General features: G+C 45.6%; 1 pseudogene; it reads right to left on the bottom strand.

Moving 5' to 3' along the window:
• Window positions 1-22,109: 22,109 nt before the first annotated feature.
• Window positions 22,110-22,229, bottom strand: LOC136642654 (5S ribosomal RNA; annotated as a pseudogene).
• Window positions 22,230-23,220: the final 991 nt, after the last annotated feature.

The raw sequence follows: 23,220 nt of genomic DNA, 5'->3' as shown, positions 1-23,220 counted from the left end.
GTTGTGGTGAATATTTTTATCCTTTGTCATTTTTTTTTTACATTTGGGGGAAAAAAAAACTATTTTAAAAAGTTGCAAAGCCATACTAGGCAGGTATGGGGTGGAGTTGCCTTGTTAATGTCTTTGATGCTACTGGATTGGTGCTATATTTATAAGTGAGCTGGACTGCCAGATTGAAGAATTCTTTGTTGTCATCGTTGACAAGCTAATGCTGGAGGGCAAAAAGTATGTTTCAGGGGTGAGCATTTGATTAGGAAGGACCTGTACTCTGAACCAAACCACCATAAGAACATAAGAACAGCCCCACTGGATCAGGCCATAGGCCCATCTAGTCCAGCTTCCTGTATCTCACAGCGGCCCACCAAATGCCCCAAGGAACACACCTGATAACAAGAGACCTACATCCTGGTGCCCTCCCTTGCATCTGGCATTCTGACATAGCCCATTTCTAAAATCAGGAGGTTGCACATACACATCATGGCTTGTACCCCGTAATGGATTTTTCCTCCAGAAACTTGTCCAATCGCCTTTTAAAGGCATCCAGGCCAGATGCCATCACCACATCCTGCAGCAAGGAGTTCCACAGACCAACCACACGCTGAGTAAAGAAATATTTTCTTTTGTCTGTCCTAACCCGCCCAACACTCAACTTTAGTGGATGTCCCCTGGTTCTGGTGTTATGCGAGAGTGTAAAGAGCATCTCTCTATCCACTCTATTCATCCCCTGCATAATTTTGTATGTCTCAATCATGTCCGCCCTCAGGCGCCTCTTTTCTAGGCTAAACAGGCCCAAACGCCGTAGCCTTTCCTCATAATGAAGGTGCCCCAGCCCCGTAATCATCTTAGTTGCTCTCTTTTGCACCTTTTCCATTTCCACTATGTCTTTTTTGAGATGTGGCAACCAGAACTGGACACAATACTCCAGGTGTGGCCTTACCATAGATTTGTACAACAGCATTTTAATATTAGCCGTTTTGTTCTCAATACCCTTCCTAATGATCCCAAGCATAGAATTGGCCTTCTTCACTGCCACCGCACATTGGGTCGACACTTTCATCGACCTGTCCACCACCACCCCGAGATCTCTCTCCTGATGTCACAGACAGCTCAGAACCCATCAGCCTATATCTAAAGTTTTGATTTTTTGCCCCAATGTGCATGACCTTACACTTACTGACATTGAAGCGCATCTGCCATTTTGCTGCCCATTCTGCCAGTCTGGAGAGATCCTTCTGGAGCTCCTCACAATCACTTCTGGTCTTCACCACTCAGAAAAGTTTGGTGTCGTCCGCAAACTTTGCAACCTCACTGCTCACCCCTGTCTCCAGGTCATTTATGAAGAGGTTGAAAAGCACTGGTCCCAGGACAGATCCTTGGGGCACACCGCTTTTCACCTCTCTCCATTGTGAAAATTGCCCATTGACACCCACTCTCTGCTTCCTGGCCTCCAACCAGTTCTCAATCCATGAGAGGACCTTTCCTCTAATTCCCTGACTGTGGAGTTTTTTTCAGTAGCCTTTGGTGAGGGACCAAACTTCAGAAACTTCACCAAACTTGCCTAAATGAAGCAAGGTCCCTCTGAATCACTAGGCACTAAAGCAGAACTATCTGACTGGCTGCTTCGTTTGGCTTTCTACCCTCTCCTTCTCTTTGTCTGTCTCTGGCCACCAGAAGTCTTTTCTTTCATAATTAGGTTTCCAACCAATTATGGGCAGGAGAGGGAAGTAAAGCCATGGACAACATTGACAACTATCAGCAGTCTGTAAAGCATACAGGGACTTTCTTGGGGTCAGTTCTGCATTTTCTAAGAATTTGGTGCAAACTGAGCAGAAAACAAAATAATTTTTTTTTGTTTTAATTGATGACTCCTGAACTTCTGCACCTATTTTTCTGAAATTCACTTAGGGCAGTTGTTCTCACACATTTCGCACTGGGACCCACTTTTTAGAATGAGAATCTGTCAGGACCCCCCAGAAGTGATGTCATGACCAGAAGTGACATCATCCAGCAAGGAAATTTTTTACAATCTAGGCTGCAATCCTACCCACACTTACCCAGGAGCAAGTTCCATTTACTATCATTGTTAAAAGAATATACATAATAGCTTGTTAAAAGTACAGGTCTGTAACTTTTCCCCAAATGCAGTCACATGCCATGGTGGCATCAAGTCTAATATATTAAAAATAAAATACTGAAATGAATGGGGACCCACCTGAAATTGGGTCCCGACCCACAGTCAGAAACAGTGACTTTGGGGCATTTCTACATTACCAGTGAATTTCATGCAAACGGACCACAAACAGATATGATGGGGTTAACAGAAACTGATTAAAATGATCAAACGTACATCAAATGGCTCAACCCTTACGAATGGCTTCCACTCCTGTACATGTCATTCAATTCTGAAAATAAATTCAAAAGGTAAGAGCAAATGGAATTTTCCCCCTTGAAATCAGTGGGAATCAAAAGAATGACTCAAAAGAATGAATCAAAATTGAAATGAAGCAACCATCTAATTAGGAAGGACGTGAAGCATACTGTTGAAAAGAGCCAACAAAACAAACTGGGTCACACAAATGAAGCAACACAGATAAATCTAAAATGAATGATTTGTTTTTGTGCACTTCTTAATTTCTGTTTGAGACACTGAGTATACCTCCAAACCTCCTTCCACCCCCTCACATTTGTCTTGTTACCCTACAAGTCACAAGGGTAACTTGTCTTGTTACCCATATTCTTTATGTAAAGTGAAATCTGTATTGTGAAGTCCATGCAGTATGCACCTGATCTTTGTTCACCAAATTCTTACCACATTCACTTGCTGCAAATAAATATGATCCAAAGGCATCCAAAGTGCCACCAGTTTTGGGACTGGATCACTCCAGGGTTATCACTGTTATGCAGGAAAATGTCATGTTGCTTTCTGTTTTCTAAAAGAATTTCTCTGAGTCAGGAGGAATTTGAAAGAGTGGGAAAACAAGTACAGCACATAGTGCACAAAAGATCAGTAAGAATAAAGCAAGCTTAGGAATGGAATCCCATTCAGCAAGCAAGGACACAGAGTTCATTTAAACAGAAATGCTGGCTGTCCTCTTTGCAATGGAAGTGAAATGAATAAACGTTCTGGGCTGCTTTAAAAGCAGGGCTTCTCTAGTCCAGTGGCTTTGTCAGGTATGGACCTCTAAATGCAGCTGCCTTTGCTCCAAATTCCTGAAGCTTGATTTTTGACAGTCAAAAAGTTCCCTCTCCAGTTAAGCCTGGCAGGTCTATGACCTGAGAAAATCTGTAATCCTTATGGGTGACAGTTCTTTTCAGCTTGCCAGGTCAGACTAAAATAGCATGTCTGAAAGAGAGAGAGAGTCTGACAGATGAGCAGCAAGACTGTTCCTCACCTTATCCTGCCTGGCAAACAGTTGTTTTATTGCTTAAAAAAAGAATGAACCAACGAAGAAAAAAAAAAAGGCAGAGGTTGTCATAGTCTAAAGATCACATTCTCCGAGATGATCAAACTCCTTGCTGGGAGTAAGAGGACAGCGATTTCTGTTTTGTGCTTCAGATATCATCATACAGAGACACATTCTTGGGCTTTTCTGCCTTTATGGAATTCCCTCCCTTTCAAACCCGCCAAAGTCTCTTGAAGATGGCTGGTTTTCAGAAGCTTGGATTAAGCTGTTGGAGATGATGAGATTTTGCATGACTTCATGCTCAATTTTAGTACTATTGCTTGCCCCCTTGTGCTTGGGCTGCAGTTGATTAAGCATCTGGCATCCCAACCCTATGGATTGGTTTACATTACAGAAGCACCACAAAGAGTTCCAGACATGGCTAGTTCATTCTGGAACATGACATTCTTCAGGTATCACATTCTGAAATGCAAATCTTGAAATTTAAGATTTTGCCTAGAAATATGAAACTCAAAAATGTGAAAGGAATTCAGTTCCTCCCTCCTTGTTTCAGCTATCTAGCAGCCCCCCTACTACATTGTTAAGCTTGCTCCCTACACATGTTTAATAGGGAGTGAGCCACACTGAACACAGTGGGATTTTTTTTTTCTCAGTAAATATACATAGGATTGTGCTACAAGTGTGTAATGTTAAAGAAATCTCAATGTAGTAAGTGAATGAGAGCCTTATAGTGTAGCGGTTAGTGTGTTGAGATGTATGTGGTGTCCTGAGTGGCCTATCATGCCACAAACCACAGGTTGATGTACCATAGTTCCATCCATTTTAGGGTATTTGTAGTATTATTCTGAACTGTCCACCTGCATGTGTGCTGAAGGGTCTCAAATGACCACTTTGCCACAGCCATGCTAGAAAATGAACTGATAAGAAAATGTCAGTCTGGATGGAAAATAAACACTCAGCCACACAACACTATATACTCTGTATAGGTTAAATTGCCATCTTTTACAGGTTAAATGCACAACAGTTTTCACATCCAGATACCAATCTGGAAATAATGGCACATCTGCAAAGTGCGACAGTGAAAGGGACAAGAGAAACCCACACATAAATGTCAATGTCAGTTCTCTGATCAAGGAAGTTCTCCTTTGACGGGTGTGTGTGTGTGGGGGGGGGAGTATAAGTTTATCTACTGCTTTTTTTGCATAGTTTCTCCATAAATGCCCAAGTTTGTACAAGATGCTATGCAGTCAGGCCTTGGAAGTCTAGCACATGATCCACCAGGTTTTCTGTGTGATGCAAGGAATGACTGTAGCTTACCTGGCACAATGTTAAAGTATCAAGTGTAGGGAGCATATGAACTTAGCACAGTGTTGTTATTCAGTATTTCTTCACAGTATCTTGCCAAGCTGTTGAGCTGCAAGGGGGTGCCAACCAGAGTGACCCTGCCTGCTTCTTACCCCACCCTCTTCTCCTGCCTACTCTACATAGGCAATGCTATAGGAGAGAGGGAAGCAAGCACTCCCCCCCAAAAAGTAACAACTTCCTGTTGCCATCACCATCACACACCCTCCCCCCCCATTACTGGACCCTCTGTTACAACCTAAAGAAACTTCCCTTTTTAAATACCCTGAATATTTTTCTATATCATCTTCATCGATCAATATCTATATAGAGCTTGCGTCCTGAGTACACTTCTGTACTGCAGCGAGTCATGGACTCTTCGCTCACAACAGGAGAGGAAACCGAACGCTTTCCACATGCACTGCCTCCGACGCATTCTCGGCATCACCTGGCAGGACAAAGTTCCAAACAACACAGTCCTGGAACGTGCTGGAATCCCTAGCATGTATGCACTGCTGAAACAGAGACGCCTGCGTTGGCTCGGTCATGTCGTGAGAATGGATGATGGCCTGATCCCAAAGGATCTCCTCTATGGAGAACTCATGCAAGGAAAGCGCCCTACGGGTAGACCACAGCTGCAATACAAGGACATCTGCAAGAGGGATCTGAAGGCCTTAGGAGTGGACCTCAACAGGTGGGAAACCCTGGCCTCTGAGCGGCCCGCTTGGAGGCAGGCTGTGCAGCATGGCCTTTCCCAGTTTGAAGAGACACTTGGCCAACAGTCTGAGGCAAAGAGGCAAAGAAGGAAGGCCCACAGCCACGGAGACAGACCAGGGACAGACTGCACTTGCTCCCAGCGTGGAAGGGATTGTCACTCCCGAATCGGCCTTTTCAGCCACACTAGACGCTGTGCCAGAACCACCTTTCAGAGCGCGACATTATATATAAAGAGTTGTTCCCTATGGGCTTGCTGCCATTAATGTTAGGCGAGGAGATGAATGTGCAGCACATTTCTTTCAGAAATCCTCACATGTGGGGCAAAACCATCTCTCTGGCCAGAAGTAATAAAAGGCTCGTCAGTCAACACAGTGGCTGCTTACCCTTGTGGCAATGCAGAGCATTTCAAGAGATAAGCATGTTGTGTGATGGCAATGCTGTCGCCCCTAGAAAGAGTAGAAGAACCAAGGACCTCTGGCTCAGAGCTCATGCTCTTAACCACAAAGTTATGCAAGCTTCTCTATTATTCTTTGTGACTTTTTCAAAGCAACAAGGTTTACCCCATGCCCTTCATTCTCAGCACTGTTTAATAACAGACAACAGCCCTTATTTTGTCCATTGTACTGAAGGAGATCTTAATATCTTTTCAACAATACTATGATTTCTTTTTAAAGGAATACACAGAATCACTCTAGTACAGTGGTTTCCAACCTGGGGAACATGTACACCCAGAGATACTTGCCAGAGATACCTTTGGGGGTACTTGAAAAAGAATAACGGCAGAAAAAGGCAGGTCTGTATTAGGATGCCTTGCAGGGATGGCCAGGCAGGAAGGAAGGCAGCTACATGACTGTGAAAGCCCCAGCAACTGCTAGTTTCTGGTTATTAATTTGTGTATTATCAGATATGCATCAGTAGTTGAAAACACATACGTCTGAAATAACATTGACTATATTAATTGCAAACATTTTGCTAATATGAGGCATACAGTTTATATAGACATGGGCTGCCAAGGGGTATGCAAGTGAAAAAATGTTGGGAACCTCTTCTCTAGTATACACTGGGCATGAACCTGGAACCCAGTGCAGATATGCCACTTTGTGCAGCTGTCATGTTAGAACCCTTTGCCAAAACTTGTAGTTGTTACAGTGATATATTTTGACAGGAGAGAGGAAATATTCTAAGATATTAAGCTGCCTTACTGGCAACGATGCCATCATATTTCATATTTCTCTTAGCATTTGAGATGAACACAATCATCCATATTTATGGCCCCCACTATGTCAGTGGAGTAGCTTCTGAGTAAATTATATCAAGAATGCCATAAAACAGGGCTGAATGAACTCTCTGCACTCACTTGCACTTTCCCTCACAACATGGATGCTCTGGCTTGGGGAAGAATAATCATAGCATGAATCAGATTAAAGGCTCACATTCTTACCATTGTTCTGTTCATTTCAAAGAGATGTGTCATTTCCTGCTGGGATCAAGGGCTTTCAACTTCAGGGGCTACTTTTTTTTATTCGCGGAAGAGAAGGGGACTCAGAGGGGAGAGGTCTATTATCTGGGCTGTACAATAATTCCTTGGGAGTACTCTCAATAGTCTTTTGAGGTTTTATGAGAATTTGCAAGGAAAGCCAGGTGGTTTCTGAAGTAACACAGGCATATTCTGACATCCCTAGTGGTAAATCTCAAGAGTCCCATACACACCCTATTGTCAAGGTGGTCTCTACCACAGTATCAAACTTACCCAACCTCTTCCCACATTTACATTCTCTAGTTCAGAAATACCAGGGGATGTATCGGGTTGATTCAGCAGGAGGCCCCACTCTTCGAGATCTATGCTCAGACTACTTTCCTTTTAAATAAAAAATGTTAGTAGTTGCCTAGTAGTTGCCTAGCTTTGCTTATATAATGTGGGTAACTCACAGGGATGTACTGGAGACACTTCCTCATCTCAAGTAGAGTCCCAAGTCTCCACACCCTTCTTGAGTTGTCCACGAGTCATAATGGTGGCCATTGCGACTCCTCCAGAGATGTTTTTCAAGTCATCTTGACTTAAGTCTTCTTGAAAAGTTAATCAAGCCCTGGAAGTGGTGGGGAGGGGGCAATAAAAAGCAAGCAAGTGCACACACACACAAAACAGAGTCACAAAACATGTCTTGACTTGAGTAGACTCAAGTCTTTTCTTTTTAAGGGTAAACCCCCCCCAAGTTCTGAGTCAGTGTCCTCATTTTTGACATGTGTGACTTGAGTCTGTATGAGTCGGGAAAAACATGTGTTTTCATGACTCGAGTCCCAGTCATCTGAGTTTCGGCCCATCCCTGGTAATTCATTGGTTCTGTTCTGCAATGTGGACCAAGTACTTCAGCAGCCTGATATCCAAATGAAAATGCTACAGAAGGAGACTTCAGAAACATTCCGAGTGGGTAGATATGTGTGCTGTTGACTTGGGTACAATTCAACCAGTACCCTACACACTATACCACTTTGGTAAATGTAAATGAGGATAGCTGGTAATAGTTCCTATTTGGAAGATAGTAGCCCAAACTTTATCCAGCGGGGTATGTACTGGTCAGTGACTGCAATAAAAGATTCAATTCAATCCAGTGGGGTAATCACTTAATATTTATAATAATAGCTGTATCCAGTGGGCAGACTGGACCCATTGGGGAAGGAGATTTAAATTGCCTACCCTTTTGTAAGCCTCCTGCTCTGCAATGGGTTTCCTCAGACCTGTGCCAGATCTTTAGCTGGTGCAGATCTGAGGAAAGAAAGGTGGTAAGGAAGCTCAAAAAAGGTTCCAGTGCATGCCATCACTGCTGGATCCACCCTGACACAGCCTCCCTACCTGCTTCCTCCCCATCCCTGTCCATTCACCCCTCCCCGCCCTACCACTGTCTCCAAGAAGTCCAGGAGGTCTGTCAAGGAGTGTGGATTACTGCCATTTTACCCCAGCAGAACTCTGTGGTACTCTGTGGAACTCTGTTCTGCTATTGTAAATGACTGTGCACAGCAGCCCAAACCTGGATAGGATTGGGCTAAAAGCAACATTAAAAAAAATTAAAACTGGCAAAGCAATACAAGAAGAGGCTCCATTAGCAATGACATATGAATATGTGTAAGATTTAAATGTCACACATTGAATTATTGTTCTAGACCTCTTGTAAAAACATTAATATACATAATCTTTGCTTGGCAGACTTTCTCCCCACACTGATTGCATTTATCTCTGCATACACTCGCAGAAATGTTTCATTGTGGCAACATTTTATCATCTTGAGTGAGTCTCAGAAGCATCTGGCTAAGGAAAACGACATGTGTAACACAAACTCTGGGTTAGCAATGATTTGTTCAACTTTAGTTGAACATGGAGTGTACCAACAAGATCAAATTATGCACCTTACCACCCTTGACAGTGATGGATGTGACCCCTCACACATTCTGAGTATGTTGTTTTATGAGTTAGTTCCTGTGCCTGTCACCAACCCATGACTGATCAGCCTCCACCCACCTCTGCATTATGCTTGCCCCAAATAAGAAAGTTGGACTCAACTGCGTGTCAGAGACTGATAAGGCTAAAATAAGTCAACCTATTTCTGACTGTTTTACACCGCCATCATCACTTCCCAAACTACTTTTTAGGCTGGAATCCTAAAGTTCCAGTGTTATGTACATTTACCTGTGAATAAGGCCCATTGAATATAGTGGATCATACTTCCAAGTTAAGATGCATGGGACAAGATATCTCCACTGTGACAGTAAAATATCCACCTGCCTAAAAGTGAACATTGTCCATCAAAGAAGACATGCAATTTTGTAAAGATAGGGTTTTCTGATCTGTTATTTTGCATCCTAGTAGTTACTGATTAGCCTAGTATTCTTGCTTCCCACTAAAAGTCAAAGCCCTCCCCTGCTGAAGCAGCCATATCATTGGAGCATCCTGCAAAGGGGGGGGGGGAGTCCCAGAGAGGCATCATCTGGGAAAGAGAACATTTGTTGCCTGGCAGTAAGCCTCCACTGTCTGGAAGGATCTAATCGGACCCACAGCAGCGATTTAGCTGGTGCAAGTCTGAGTGGACCTGGGAAAGCAGATTGAAGTTGAGAAGGGAGATAGGATATTGGCAATACTGCTTCCATCAATAGCACCCCTTTTCTGGCTTCTATCTGCCCTCCTCCCTGTCCCGGTTCCTCGCCATTCTGCCCCCGCCTGACCCATTCTGCCTACCCCTTGTCTCCTGCCTGCCCCCACCCTGTGCTGACTTACTGGGTCCAGTGTTCATGGGAAACTTGCTGGTGTATGACCGCCCAACTGCGCAAAATGGGGTGTAACTATTTGTGATAGCCGTAAGTACACTATGCAACCAAAACATGAGCCCCAACAGCTTGGACTGACAATTAATGTCTGTGAATCAATCCTAACTACAGCTCATCATGCTCTCCATTCAAAACAAAGACTGGTTTCCTTTACCTTCATACATTGACAACAGTTTGTGGAGTCTCATTTCTTTTGAGAGACTTAGAGCGCAATCCTAACCTGACGTGCCATAAAGCACGTTTTTGCCTCCTTGGGAGGAAGCCAGGCCGGCACTCCCAGAAGTGCCGGCCTGTAGAGGCCAATGGAGGCCTCTGTGCCGACTTCCTCCTGACTCCTTGCGTTGGCTCGGATGAGCTGATGCAAGGGTGACAGGTAGGTGCGGGGGAGGTGGGAGGGAGAGGGAGGGATGCGTTCCTGGGTGGGGGGAAGGAGGGCGATGGGCGGCCCTGGGGGCGGGTGGGCAGGGAGTGGGAGGCAGGGCTGGGCCCCAGGGAGAACGGAGCGGCTTCAAGGTTTCTCTTTAAACATCGCACAATGGACAGGAACACTTGCTGCAATTATCACCATGAAAAACAGTTACCTCAAGAGGTGGCACAAGTCCGAGGAGAACCATAGGCGCCAGCAGCCCTTACCCAGGGGTAAGTTTCCCCTTGCCTCTGGCTAAGCCACTTCTGGCCACAATCCTGCTCTGGATACAGCGCAAGCCTCCTGGCTTGCCAGTTCCAGCGCAAGTTAGGATTGCACCCTTATGCACAACTTACTTCTACATACATGGTGGGGTTTGCATGTTGGGGCCAGTATGAGAAGCCGCTATAGATCTGACCCACGACTTTCTCTTTTGCAGGTAGTATCAGGGAAAAGGGAGATTGGACCTCACAAAAGTAAGCACCATGTTGAATCACTAATGTATGAGTTAAACCAGTGGTTCCCAAATATTTCAGAGGCCCTAGAGAGGCTTCTGCCTGATTTAGAAATGCCAAGGGGTGTGGCTATAATGGTGATTGGGCATCGGTGCTCCTCCCTGTAGCAACGTGTTTAACCCTTGATGCACATAGCCTAAGCCACCCTGCCAGTTTCGCGACAGAACAAAAATTGGGTCATGACCCACTGGTGGGTTCCAGACGCAGAGTTTGGGATCCTCTGAGTTAAGCCTCAGTAGAGCAGTGTAGAGCAATTATTCCTGGGTGTAGAGCATAAGAGTAGCTGATCTAAGCTTTGCACTCCATTGGCCCTGTGTAGTAGGTTCCTTAGCACTTGCATGACATGCGGGAAATTCTGTTTTGCGCTCCTTCTGACATTTGGCCTTGTCATAGGTTTCTCTTTAAACATCGCACAATGGACAGGAACACTTGCTGCAATTATCACATTGAAAAACACATTATCACCAGTGATTCCCTTTGATGAGCCCACTCTAGGGATGGACACCGTATCACAGACTTATTCACGTCTCTAAGTCTGCAATTGATGGGGCGCATCATTAAAGCTCAGACACAGTCATTACGGGGTGCCATTGTGCTTAATGCTTTCAATGCCATGAGCAAGTAGGGGCACTCCTGAGCATGATGACAGATCGAGGGTAAGGAGACGCCACAATTATCTCCTAAGCACACAGTTCACCTTTTAAAAGTGTCCTTTTCCACATTAGCGGCCCATTAGTCTACACTTTCATGGGAGAGTGTGAACTGATCCAATCTGGCTTTTGAGTGTGGCAGACTGAAGACCAAAAATACAGCTTTTGAAATAACAAAATGAAAGTGTGCTCATTATTTAAAGTCAAACCTGCTCCGTTAAGAACTTCAGCTGGACAAGAGCAAGGAGATGAGAGCAGGTGATCTATATGAGTCCTGCTATTCTGTGTGACAGAGAATACATTAGATTAGATTCAGACATTAGATTCAGGGAATGTTTTGCTAGCAGGATCTTTGCCGGCATAGTGAGCTCTGTTGCCCTTTTTTATATGATGTGTGAAGGGACGCACGTGTGTACATGTATATGTGGTAGAGGTGGGTGAAAACAGAAAGGAACTGAGCCGGGTATAGCACCTGCGCGCAAGATCAGGCTCAGTCGTCCCGCCCCCTAAGGCCAGCCAGCCAATCAGCTGGCAGCAAGCCCTGCTGCCGGCTGATAGGGGGACAAGCCTGGCAATTATTGCTAGCGTGCCAATACAGGCACGCTAGCTGCCTTTAAACCAATTTCTGCACTTCTCATTTTTGTAAAGGAAAAACAAAAACAAAAAAACCAAAATCTGTGAAAAAACATTTTTATTTGGTTAAATAAAAACCAAATAAAATGAATATAAACCAAATAAATATAATTTAATGGGGGAGCTGCAAGACACGCAGGTCCAATTAGCAACAATTGCTGGGCTAACACTCCCCCCCCCTGAATATGTACACAGCTACAGTAATCAACAACCATGGGGAAATGCTATCTGCTGCACTAGGACTGGGCAACCCAAGGCTGAACTGCCAATAATCAAGGTTACTGCAGCCAGTAGCACAACAGGAGGTCCCAAGGAAGATCCTCTTGCAGCATCTTGTCTGCAATACTGGAACGATGCCACCCACCTTTGGATGCTGTTGAAGGGCTAAACAATGCCAAGAATTATTAATTTGATGCCAAGAGTTATTAATTATTACACCGGCCTCTCCATGCTGATGCGGGCCCTAGGGAGAAGGTGAGTTGCGTTGGCCGAGCTCGGCTGTTGCAGGAGTATGGGGGATGGGGAGGGTGGGGAGGAGGTGGTAGGGAGGAGTTTCGGGGGGAGGGCGGGTGGTGGGTGGGACCATGGGTGGGTGGGGAACAGGAGGCGGGGCCAGGATCTAGTAGTTATGCCACGTCCTGACCCAGTTCCTGGGCGGCCCAGGGCATTCCTGGGCTGTTCGGATTTGCGCCACCTTGTCAGATGCAAGAGTCCTACTCGTGAGTAAGAGCAGAGTCCTACTCGTGAGTAAGAGCCCAAGGGTCAGGCATTTAAATCAAAGTTGAAAGTTAGCTGCACCTAAGGTAGCACCTAATCGAAGGAAGGGAGGAGGATAAAGTGGAAAGCAGGTTTTTCTACTTGTTTAAATTAAACCTATACTTAACCCAGGTTAAACCTAATCTAAGTTAGAACATAACCTAAACAGGTCAGTAAATTGGGACACAGGATCTAGAGAGCAATAAATAATTAAACTAACCCAAATAAAAACTAGCTTGAGGTTACAAAAACAGTCCAGCCTAAGAGAACAGAACTAGGAGGGAAAGAACCTAGGAATGGCCAATTCCCAACCCATTAAGAGCCCCATTAGGCTAATCCAAGCAGTCCATTCAGGAGCCTGCAGAGTAGGTCACGCCCATCAGCAGCCGTTTGCCTTCCTGAGCTTTTGTAAACTCACCTGGGAAGGCCAGCCCCCTTTCAATCAGGAAGGAAGGAGGGAGGAGGAGCCAGCCAGGAGTATAAAGCTAGGCCGGCCATTGCGTGAGGCTCTCTCCAGACGCGTGTGGCCTCTGGGAACCCAGTGCCTCGGGAACTAAGTGCCAGGTAAGGCACGAGAGTTTAGCATCTGGGCGAGTTCAGCAGCAGGGCGAGGAGGCCAGGGCCCCATACACTGCCCTTCCTCTTCCCTTGAGAAAAGGGCTGCTATCCAGTGTACGGTTTTTAAAAGGACCCCTAAATAAAACAACAACAACAACAAAGTTATGCAGTCAGACAGCCAGCAGCAGGGTGGAGGCTATCCAGTGTTCTGCATCGAGTGCCACATGTATGATTATATGCCTCTGGGGCATAAGTCATGGGTGTGTCCTCAGTGCAAGGAGCTCCAGGGTCTCAGGGAACGCGTCCGCTCCCTTGAAGCCTTGGTGGCCGACCTGGAGAAGTGCAGGCAGGCAGAGGAGGACCGTGGGGAGACTTCCGGGGATGATCAGGCTTCGTCCCAACCTCAGGCTTGCAGCTCCTCAGCTGCCCGGGTGGGAAGTCTTGGGACTGGAGGACGTCATCCTGGAGAGGAGGGAAACAATCCCCTAGGGGGGACCCCTTCTCCAGGGGATGGGCCCGTATCCGAGCGCACTCGGGATACTCCTCGGCAGGAGGGGGGTCGGGGGCTTCTTGTAGTGGGGGATTCGATTATTAGAAACATAGAGAAGGGGGTTTGCGACGGATGTGAGGACCGCATGGTGACTTGCCTGCCTGGTGCGAAGGTTGTGGACATCACTTCTCGTCTAGACAGGCTAGTAGACAGTGCTGGGGGAGAGGTAGTGGCTGTGGTGCATGTCGGCACCAACGACGTGGGCAAGTGTAGCTGGGAGGTCCTGGAGGCCAAATTTAGGCTTTTAGGCAGGAAGCTGAAAGCCAGGACCTCAAAGGTAGCGTTCTCTGAAGTGCTACCTGTTCCACGCGCAGGGCCAGCTAGGCAGGCGGAGATCAGGGGTCTCAATGCGTGGATGAGACGGTGGTGTAGGGAGGAGGGGTTTAGATTCGTTAGGCACTGGGGAACTTTTTGGGACAAGCAGGGCCTGTACAAGAGGGACGGGCTCCACTTGAACCAGAATGGAACCAGACTGCTGGCGCATAACATTAAAAAGGTGGCAGAGCAGCTTTTAAACTGATCCCTGGGGGAAGGCCGACAGGAGCCGAGGGGCATCCGGTTCGGGACTCCTCATCCCTATTGGATGAGGATGGGGAGGTTAGAGAACAACAAGACAAAGGCAGAGTAGGAGAAGAAATTGGGAAAGGTAGGGTGATGGGATGTGATAGACGGTTTGGCACAAAGAGAGGATGCGGGGACAAAGGAGCGAATAGGCAGCGCATCCTGGGGCATTCCATGTATAAATGCTTTTATGCAAATGCCCGAAGTCTACGAGCAAAGGTGGGCGAACTGGAATGTCTGGTGACAAGGGAAACTATTGACATAGTGGGCATAACGGAAACCTGGTAGAATGCGGAGAATCAGTGGGATACAGCAATCCCGGGCTATAAACTCTACAGGAGGGACAGGCAGGGGCGTGTTGGAGGTGGGGTGGCCGTTTATGTTAAGGAAGGGATAGAATCCAGCAAAGTAGAGATTGAAGGTGGGTCCGACTCCACCGTAGAATCTCTGTGGGTTAAATTACCAAGCTTGTGCAGCGATGTAATACTGGGGGCGTGCTATCGTCCTCTAGACCAGAAATCTGATGGGGACCTTGAAATGAGGAAACAGATCAGGGAGGTGACAAGGAGGGACAGGGTTGTAATCATGGGGGACTTCAATTATCCTCATATTGACTGGGTCAATTTGTGTTCTGGTCACGATAAGGAAACCGGATTTCTTGACGTGCTAAATGACTGTGGCTTAGATCAGCTAGTCACGGAGCCCACCAGAGGACAGGTGACTCTGGATTTAATATTGTGCGGTACGCAGGACCTGGTTAGAGATGTAAACGTTACTGAGCCATTGGGGAACAGTGATCATGCTGCGATCCGTTTTGATGTGCACGTTGGGGGAAGAATACCAGGCAAATCTCTAACAAAAACCCTTGACTTCCGACGGGCGGACTTCCCTCAAATGAGGAGGCTGGTTAGAAGGAGGTTGAAAGGGAGGGTAAAAAGAGTCCAATCTCTCCAGAGTTCATGGAGGCTGCTTAAAACAACAGTAATAGAGGCCCAGCAGAGGTGTATACCGCAAAGAAAGAAGGGTTCCACTAAATCCAGGAGAGTGCCCGCATGGCTAACCAGCCAAGTTAGAGAGGCTGTGAAGGGCAAGGAAGCTTCCTTCCGTAAATGGAAGTCTTGCCCTAATGAGGAGAATAAAAAGGAACATAAACTGTGGCAAAAGAAATGTAAGAAGGTGATACTGGAGGCCAAGCGAGACTATGAGGAACGCATGGCCGGCAACATTAAGGGGAATAATAAAAGCTTCTTCAAATATGTTAGAAGCAGGAAACCCGCCAGAGAAGCGGTTAGCCCTCTGGATGGTGAGGGAGGGAAAGGGGAGATAAAAGGAGACTTAGAGATGGCAGAGAAATTAAATGAGTTCTTTGCATGTCTTCACGGCAGAAGACCTCGGGCAGATACCGCTGCCCGAACGGCCCCACCTGACCGAGGAGTTAAGTCAGATAGAGGTTAAAAGAGAAGATGTTTCAGACCTCATTGATAAATTAAAGATCAATAAGTCACTGGGCCCTGATGGCATCCACCCAAGAGTTATTAAGGAATTGAAGAATGAAGTTGCAGACCTCTTGACTAAGGTATGCAACTTGTCCCTCAAAACGGCCATGGTGCCAGAAGATTGGAGGATAGCAAATGTCACGCCTATTTTTAAAAACGGAAAGAGGGGGGACCCGGGAAACTATAGGCCGGTCAGCCTAACATCCATACCAGGTAAGATGGTGGAATGCCTCATCAAAGATAGGATCTCAAAACACATAGACGAACAGGCCTTGCTGAGGGAGAGTCAGCATGGCTTCTGTAAGGGTAAGTCTTGCCTCACGAACCTTATAGAATTCTTTGAAAAGGTCAACAGGCATGTGGATGCAGGAGAACTTGTGGACATTATATATCTGGGCTTTCAGAAGGCGTTTGACACGGTCCCTCACCAAAGGCTACTGAAAAAACTCCACAGTCAGGGAATTAGAGGACAGGTCCTCTCGTGGATTGAGAACTGGTTGGAGGCCAGGAAGCAGAGAGTGGGTGTCAATGGGCAATTTTCACAATGGAGAGAGGTGAAAAGCGGTGTGCCCCAAGGATCTGTCCTGGGACCAGTGCTTTTCAACCTCTTCATAAATGACCTGGAGACAGGGGTGAGCAGTGAAGTGGCTAAGTTTGCAGACGACACCAAACTTTTCCGAGTGGTGAAGACCAGAAGTGATTGTGAGGAGCTCCAGAAGGATCTCTCCAGACTGGCAGAATGGGCAACAAAATGGCAGATGCGCTTCAATGTCAGTAAGTGTAAAGTCATGCACATTGGGGCAAAAAATCAAAACTTTAGATATAGGCTGATGGGTTCTGAGCTGTCTGTGACAGATCAGGAGAGAGATCTTGGGGTGGTGGTGGACAGGTCGATGAAAGTGTCGACCCAATGTGCGGTGGCAGTGAAGAAGGCCAATTCTATGCTTGGGATCATTAGGAAGGGTATTGAGAACAAAACGGCTAGTATTATAATGCCGTTTTACAAATCGATGGTAAGGCCACACCTGGAGTATTGTGTCCAGTTCTGGTCGCCGCATCTCAAAAAAGACATAGTGGAAATGGAAAAGGTGCAAAAGAGAGCGACTAAGATGATTACGGGGCTGGGGCACCTTCCTTATGAGGAAAGGCTACGGCGTTTGGGCCTCTTCAGCCTAGAAAAGAGACGCCTGAGGGGGGACATGATTGAGACATACAAAATTATGCAGGGGATGGACAGAGTGGATAGGGAGATGCTCTTTACACTCTCACATAATACCAGAACCAGGGGACATCCACTAAAATTGAGTGTTGGGCGGGTTAGGACAGACAAAAGGAAATATTTCTTTACTCAGCGTGTGGTCGGTCTGTGGAACTCCTTGCCACAGGATGTGGTGCTGGCGTCTAGCCTAGACGCCTTTAAAAGGGGATTGGACAAGTTTCTGGAGGAAAAATCCATTATGGGGTACAAGCCATGATGTGTATGCGCAACCTCCTGATTTTAGAAATGAGTTATGTCAGAATGCCAGATGCAAGGGAGGGCACCAGGATGAGGTCTCTTGTTATCTGGTGTGCTCCCTGGGGCATTTGGTGGGCCGCTGTGAGATACAGGAAGCTGGACTAGATGGGCCTATGGCCTGATCCAGTGGGGCTGTTCTTATGTTCTTATGTTCTTAGACCCATTGGGGCCACTGCAGGGTGACAGAGGCTAAGGGGAATGGTCTCCCCTTGCCTCGAGCTGCTTTTGGCCCCAAACTTGCGCTGGATGCAGCGCAGACTCACTGGCCTGCCTGTTTCCAGCACAAGTTAGGATTGCGCTCCCAGTGGCTTTTCTAAAGTTGCTTTAGCATATGTCTTGATGTGTGTGCATGTGTATTTTGCTTGAACAATAGATTTACAGCTGTTTTTATTTGCTGCAAGCTGCCTTGAGATTGGGGGTTATTGGCTGAGTTGAACAGCTGTTAACAAATCTTAACAGAAAAATATCAAAATACTAGACCATTGAAAGCACCCCAGCAAGAGTTCAAAGAGCGTCTCACAATCCACAGGGGTCTCAGGTGTGCACACTGTATGTGTGTGTGTGTATAAGTCCTCCAATATTTTAACATGGGGCATCCAGCACTAGTAGTTGGGCAGGGCATCTGGGAGTTAGCTGCTCAGATCCTGCTCCAGAATTGACATCTAGGCAATTTCCTTGTATATCTAACAAATGATTGGATAGGCATCTTACCAACTTTCATTCCTCATCTCCTTCTATGCCTGTCTTTTTTTTAAAAAAAAAATTTCCTTCAAGCACCCTACAGTCAAGCAACTGCGTTGGTTCGCTTTCATCAATACGCCACTAACGGCGGGATAATGAGCTTGACACAGCAATGGCTTGCACGACTATCAGCTCTTATTGACGGAGATGATACAACTCTAGAAATGTGTAGTCTACCATGAGACGCTCCGCATAATGTATTGCGCCAAATTTTCATGCAACTCTCTTAGCAGAGCGTGTAAACTCTTTGTAAAATTATGCACCTCAATTAGCAAAGAATAATGGAGCAATAAGTAAAGTGTGTGCAATTTTTATCAACGCTTTGAAGAGTAATGGAGCAATAAGTAAAGTGTGTGCAATTTTTATCAACTCTGTGCAGCTCCGTAAAAACCTGCCTTGCTATTTGGTAGGTGCAAAGCCTTCTTCTGTATGCCTGATATCTTGTTTACTTATTACCTCTGACTAGATTGAAAAAGGTGTGCAAGCGCATCAGGAAAATGAATGATACAGTAAGCACAACACCTACAGCTCAATCAAGGCATCCTTAATTAGCAAAGTGTGCCATTTAGTTAATTGAGTGTATCAAAACAGAGCATCTGAAGTGTGCTATTAGACAACGGAAAGATGCATCTTGATCAGTACAATGCAGCAGGGGCGGGCCAGGGCCATCTCGTCTTCTGCAGTTCACTTATTCTTGTTGCTGCTGCAAGAATCTCTGCAAGTTTCAGGATTGCATAGTAGCCATGTTCTTCCTTGTGAGTTTTTCATTTGTTTGGAAATAAGTTGGTTTTTGCATTTAAGGCTGCCAGAGTATGCTAGAGCAGTGGTTCTCAAACCTTTTAGCACTGGGACCCACTTTTTAAAATGACAATCTGTTGGGGGCCCCCGGAAGTGATGTCATTAACCTGGGAGTGATGTCATGGCCAGAAGTGACATCATCAAGCAGGAAAATTTTTAACATACCCTCATATGACAAAATCAAATCAATTAATTAGGTAAGTTAGAACATTAAAAGTTTGCAATAAGTATAAGTTTAAAGATTTATTTAGAATAAAGACAAATCCTCTTAACCCTCCCAAGTAGATGCTGATCTGTTTAAAAAAAAAATCCCCAAACATCCCAAAGGCATCCTATCCACAGTTACTCGGGAGTAAGTCCCATTGACTATCATTGTTAAAAGCATATACAATTTGTGATGTGAAAGAGGGTGTATTCTGGATGACAGCACAGGTGAATATTTGCTTTAACAGTGCAGCCTTGCCTTAAAGAACCCGTGCAATATTTGATCTGAGATCACTGTGCTCCTTAGAAGCCTTCCAGTAGGGCTTGAAAGCATTTCTCTCTCAATTGACCTTTCGGGGATTACATTATATGCAATCATGGCTGGTTTTAAATGGGTATATTTTTAGGTTGTACAGCTGATGAGGATTTTTGTTAGCTATAACTGCTTTGATTGTTGTTTTCTACATCAGGGTTTTTAGCCCATGTTTTATGCTGCTGCTGCCACTCATTTAGAGCCCAATCCTACCCATATCTACTCAAAAGTAAATCCCATTGAAGTCAATGGGGCTTGGTCCTGGTAAGTGTGGCTAGGGTCACAGTCAGGCAGCCCAATCCTATGCTCTGGGACCACCAGGAGGAGCAGCGGTGCTGAAATGGCTTCCGCTGCATCCTGTGGGCTAGGGGCAGCTGCTGGAGTCTCCTTGGGACAAGGGTAATGACACCGCAGCCCCAATGGGTCACCTCATAGCTGCGCCAGCTATTTTTCTGGCACTGAACCAATAAGGCTTATGTAGGGCCTCCAGGCTTGGGAGAGGGGCATAGGATTTGGTGGCAGAGTCTGCTGCTGTCTCCACCCCCATCCTTGACCTGATCCTCCCTCTGGCTTACCCTGACCCCACCCAGTTCTCCCCCTCTCCACCTCCCATCCATCCTCTCCCCCCACCCTGAAAAGCCTCACTGCTGGATAGCAACCCAACTTACTGCTGGCCACTCGCCTGCAATGACTTTGTGATGCTGAGGCCCAATACCAACTAATGCAGGCTTTGGCGCCAACCCAGCACCCTTACCACTGGCACCTAAGAGCCCGATGGCACTTTTGCTACAGCAGTTTTCCGAGCAGTGTGGTGGTCACCAGCACTGTCTGCATATAGGAATGGGCCCTTAATCTCCTTATTACCTAGTCTCAAAATTGGACTGTCTGTACTGCTGATTTTTATTCAGTTTTTATTGTGCATTGATGTTAAGATTCTTATTTGTATTTATGCATTATTATACTTTACATTTATTGTATGCCAACTTGGGGGCCCTATCCAGGAGAAAGGTGGGGTATAGTTTTCCTAAATAATAAATATTCACCATCTCTTAACATTTAGTGGGATCAGTATTAAATTATCCCAAGTGTGCCCTATTTTTAAGAAATGCCTTTTTATTAAGTCCATGTTCAAGGTTTACCTAGTCCCAGAATTCTTTGCAATAATAATATCCGCTACCCAGAAGCTCTAGATGGTCCATCAGAAATTGACGTGTGGCCCTCTGCCCACTCTTCCTTTACTAGCTAACAAAAGTTCAAATTATGAAATGACAAGTTGACATTAGTAGGGGGCAAAGGAAGAACTGACTCAAGCTGCAGTAGCACTTGTTGAAATTCCTAGAGCCTTCAGAGTCTCTTGGGATAGTTTTGGAAAAGAAGTGCTTCCTGGAGAGATCTTCAGATGTCACTGATTCCTATGAGGAGTCTGTCCTCGTTAGTGAAAGTATATAATTTAGAAAGATTCCCATCAATGACAACCCTATTCAGAAAAGGTGATTTATGGGCATACCTTAAGGTTACATGGACTGCCCAACTGTTATACAAATTTGCTGAGTTGCTGTGGTTTGGTTGGCAACCTTCAGTCTCAAAAGACTATGGCAGTGGTACTCAAACTTTTCCGGCCCGTGGCTCCCTTGACCCCCTTGGCTGTTGGCCATGACTCCCCATCATATTCCTGAGGGCTGGAAGTGACATCATTAAACAGGAAGTGGCCAGAAATATTAACTATATTAATATTAATTATATTAATCATATCATTAATTAAATGCAGATCTTAAAAGTATATTATTAATACACAGCAGTATACATGTTTTATAAATGATCGGCTGCTGATCACTGTTGGAGACAGGATACTGGAGTAGGTAGATTTTGTCTGGTCCAGGAGGACTCATTTTTTTTTAACTTTGTAAGCATACCAATAGAATTGTTTTATCCAATGAACTTTGTGAACACCCAGTCTGACCAACATTACACACACACCCCTGTGGACCCCAATCCAACTAGTCATTTCTCCCATTCTCCTTGGATAGGATTGAACCCTTTACTAATTAAATTACAATAAATTTTTCCAGCAGCTGGTGGGGAAAATAAAAATAGACCATGAAAATATATCAGAGCTGATAAGGGTTTGGTTAGGAGGCTGATTTGTCTCCTATACTAGGAGATGCACAGCTCAAGCCTATGAATGTCTACTCAGAAGTAAGTTCCATTACAGTCAATGGGGCTTACTCCCAGGAATAGGATTGGGCTGGCAATCACTTCATCAATGGCTGATAAGTATTGCCTTCAAGTAGCAAGATTCATCACTTTACAAATACAGCCTCTCCTCTTCAGTCAAACAACAAGATTAATAAATCCCTTTAAAAACAGTCCCCTTTTCCTGCTCCTGGCCAAGTAAAGTGTGTGCTTGTCTCTCCCCTCCCCCTTTACCAACTGCATGGAAACAACTTTAAGAGCCCTGGTGACTGGTAAAATAGGAAGCATTTTATTTGGGGATGGAGGGGCTCGCAGTCTGCCCAGGAAAGCTGGTGTGACTGTATCGCTGCGAGAGGACATCCCGCGCCTCCCCTGTGCATTGGTGGTGCCTCCCCAGGGAGCTGCGCCTCACAGTTTGAATAGCACTGGACTACGGTATAAGCTTACAGCACCCAGTATTCCCAGGCGGTCTCCCATCCAAGTACTAACCAGGCCTGACCCTGCTTAGCTTCCAAGATCAGATGAGATCAGGCATGTGCAGGGTAACAGTTGCTGCTATGGTTTATTACCCTTCTATGCCAGTCCTCGTTCTGCTGTTTGTATTATGGATCCTAAAACACTACACCTTCCTTATTTTCCAGAGGACTCTGGATGGGCTGGTAAGGCTTGCAAACGTTAAATGCTGCTGCTGAGTTCCAATGATTACAATTGTCAGTGGCATACAGTTTTTTTAAGGTACTGGAGCCTGGTCGTTGACAGAGGAAAAAACAGAGAAAGATTAGCCTTAGACTGAGGTGGGAGAAAAATGGTGATAAAATAAAAACACATAACGCCGCTGTCTGCACTTCTCATTTGTGTAGAAAAAGCAAAAACAAAATCTGCGAAAAATAAAGCTGTTTTATTTGGTTCTTTATTAATTATTTAATGGGGGTGCATGGGTAATGACTGTGGATGTATCTGCTAACACGATACCACCTATATCATCCACCTAAAACACTTTAAAGACAATTATCATGTAAATTTTGAATGCAACATCACAGTGTTTTCTGCATTTCTAACTTTGGAAAATGCTGAAATCCAGGACTGTTTTCTCCCACCTCTAACCATAGAAAAACAACAACGGAAGAAGCCCAGTTAGCATTTCAGTCCCTCTTGTGTGCATGACTTGGCTGGGCCTCTCTATTCCCCAGGAGCTTGGTTCAAGCCACTGTAGTTTTCCTTGCTTGCAGCAGCCAGTAGGAGGGACCTGAAGGAATTCTCAATGGAATCTTCTGGAATGCTGGAAACCTCCAGAATGTATGTTACAGCCCTGCCCCTCTGATGATGCGCGTGTGTTAGTCCTGTCCCACCCACTCCATGATTGCAACCCTAGTGCTGGGTTGTGTTCTTTTTACTGCACAGCCCTGCTCTGAAAAGTTGCCTCTTGATCAATTCCACACCATTGGTATTGTTGTGATTCTATGAACACTGCTGTTGTGGAAGCAGAAAGGGCAAACCATACCCTTGTTTGGGCATCCATATGTGATCACACCTGCAACAGATGTCATGCAC

This window comes from Tiliqua scincoides, chromosome 2 (assembly GCF_035046505.1).
Source record: "Tiliqua scincoides isolate rTilSci1 chromosome 2, rTilSci1.hap2, whole genome shotgun sequence".
NCBI lineage: Eukaryota > Metazoa > Chordata > Lepidosauria > Squamata > Scincidae > Tiliqua > Tiliqua scincoides.
Note: the sequence above shows the minus strand (reverse complement) of the source record. Positions and strands in the feature narration are given on the sequence as shown.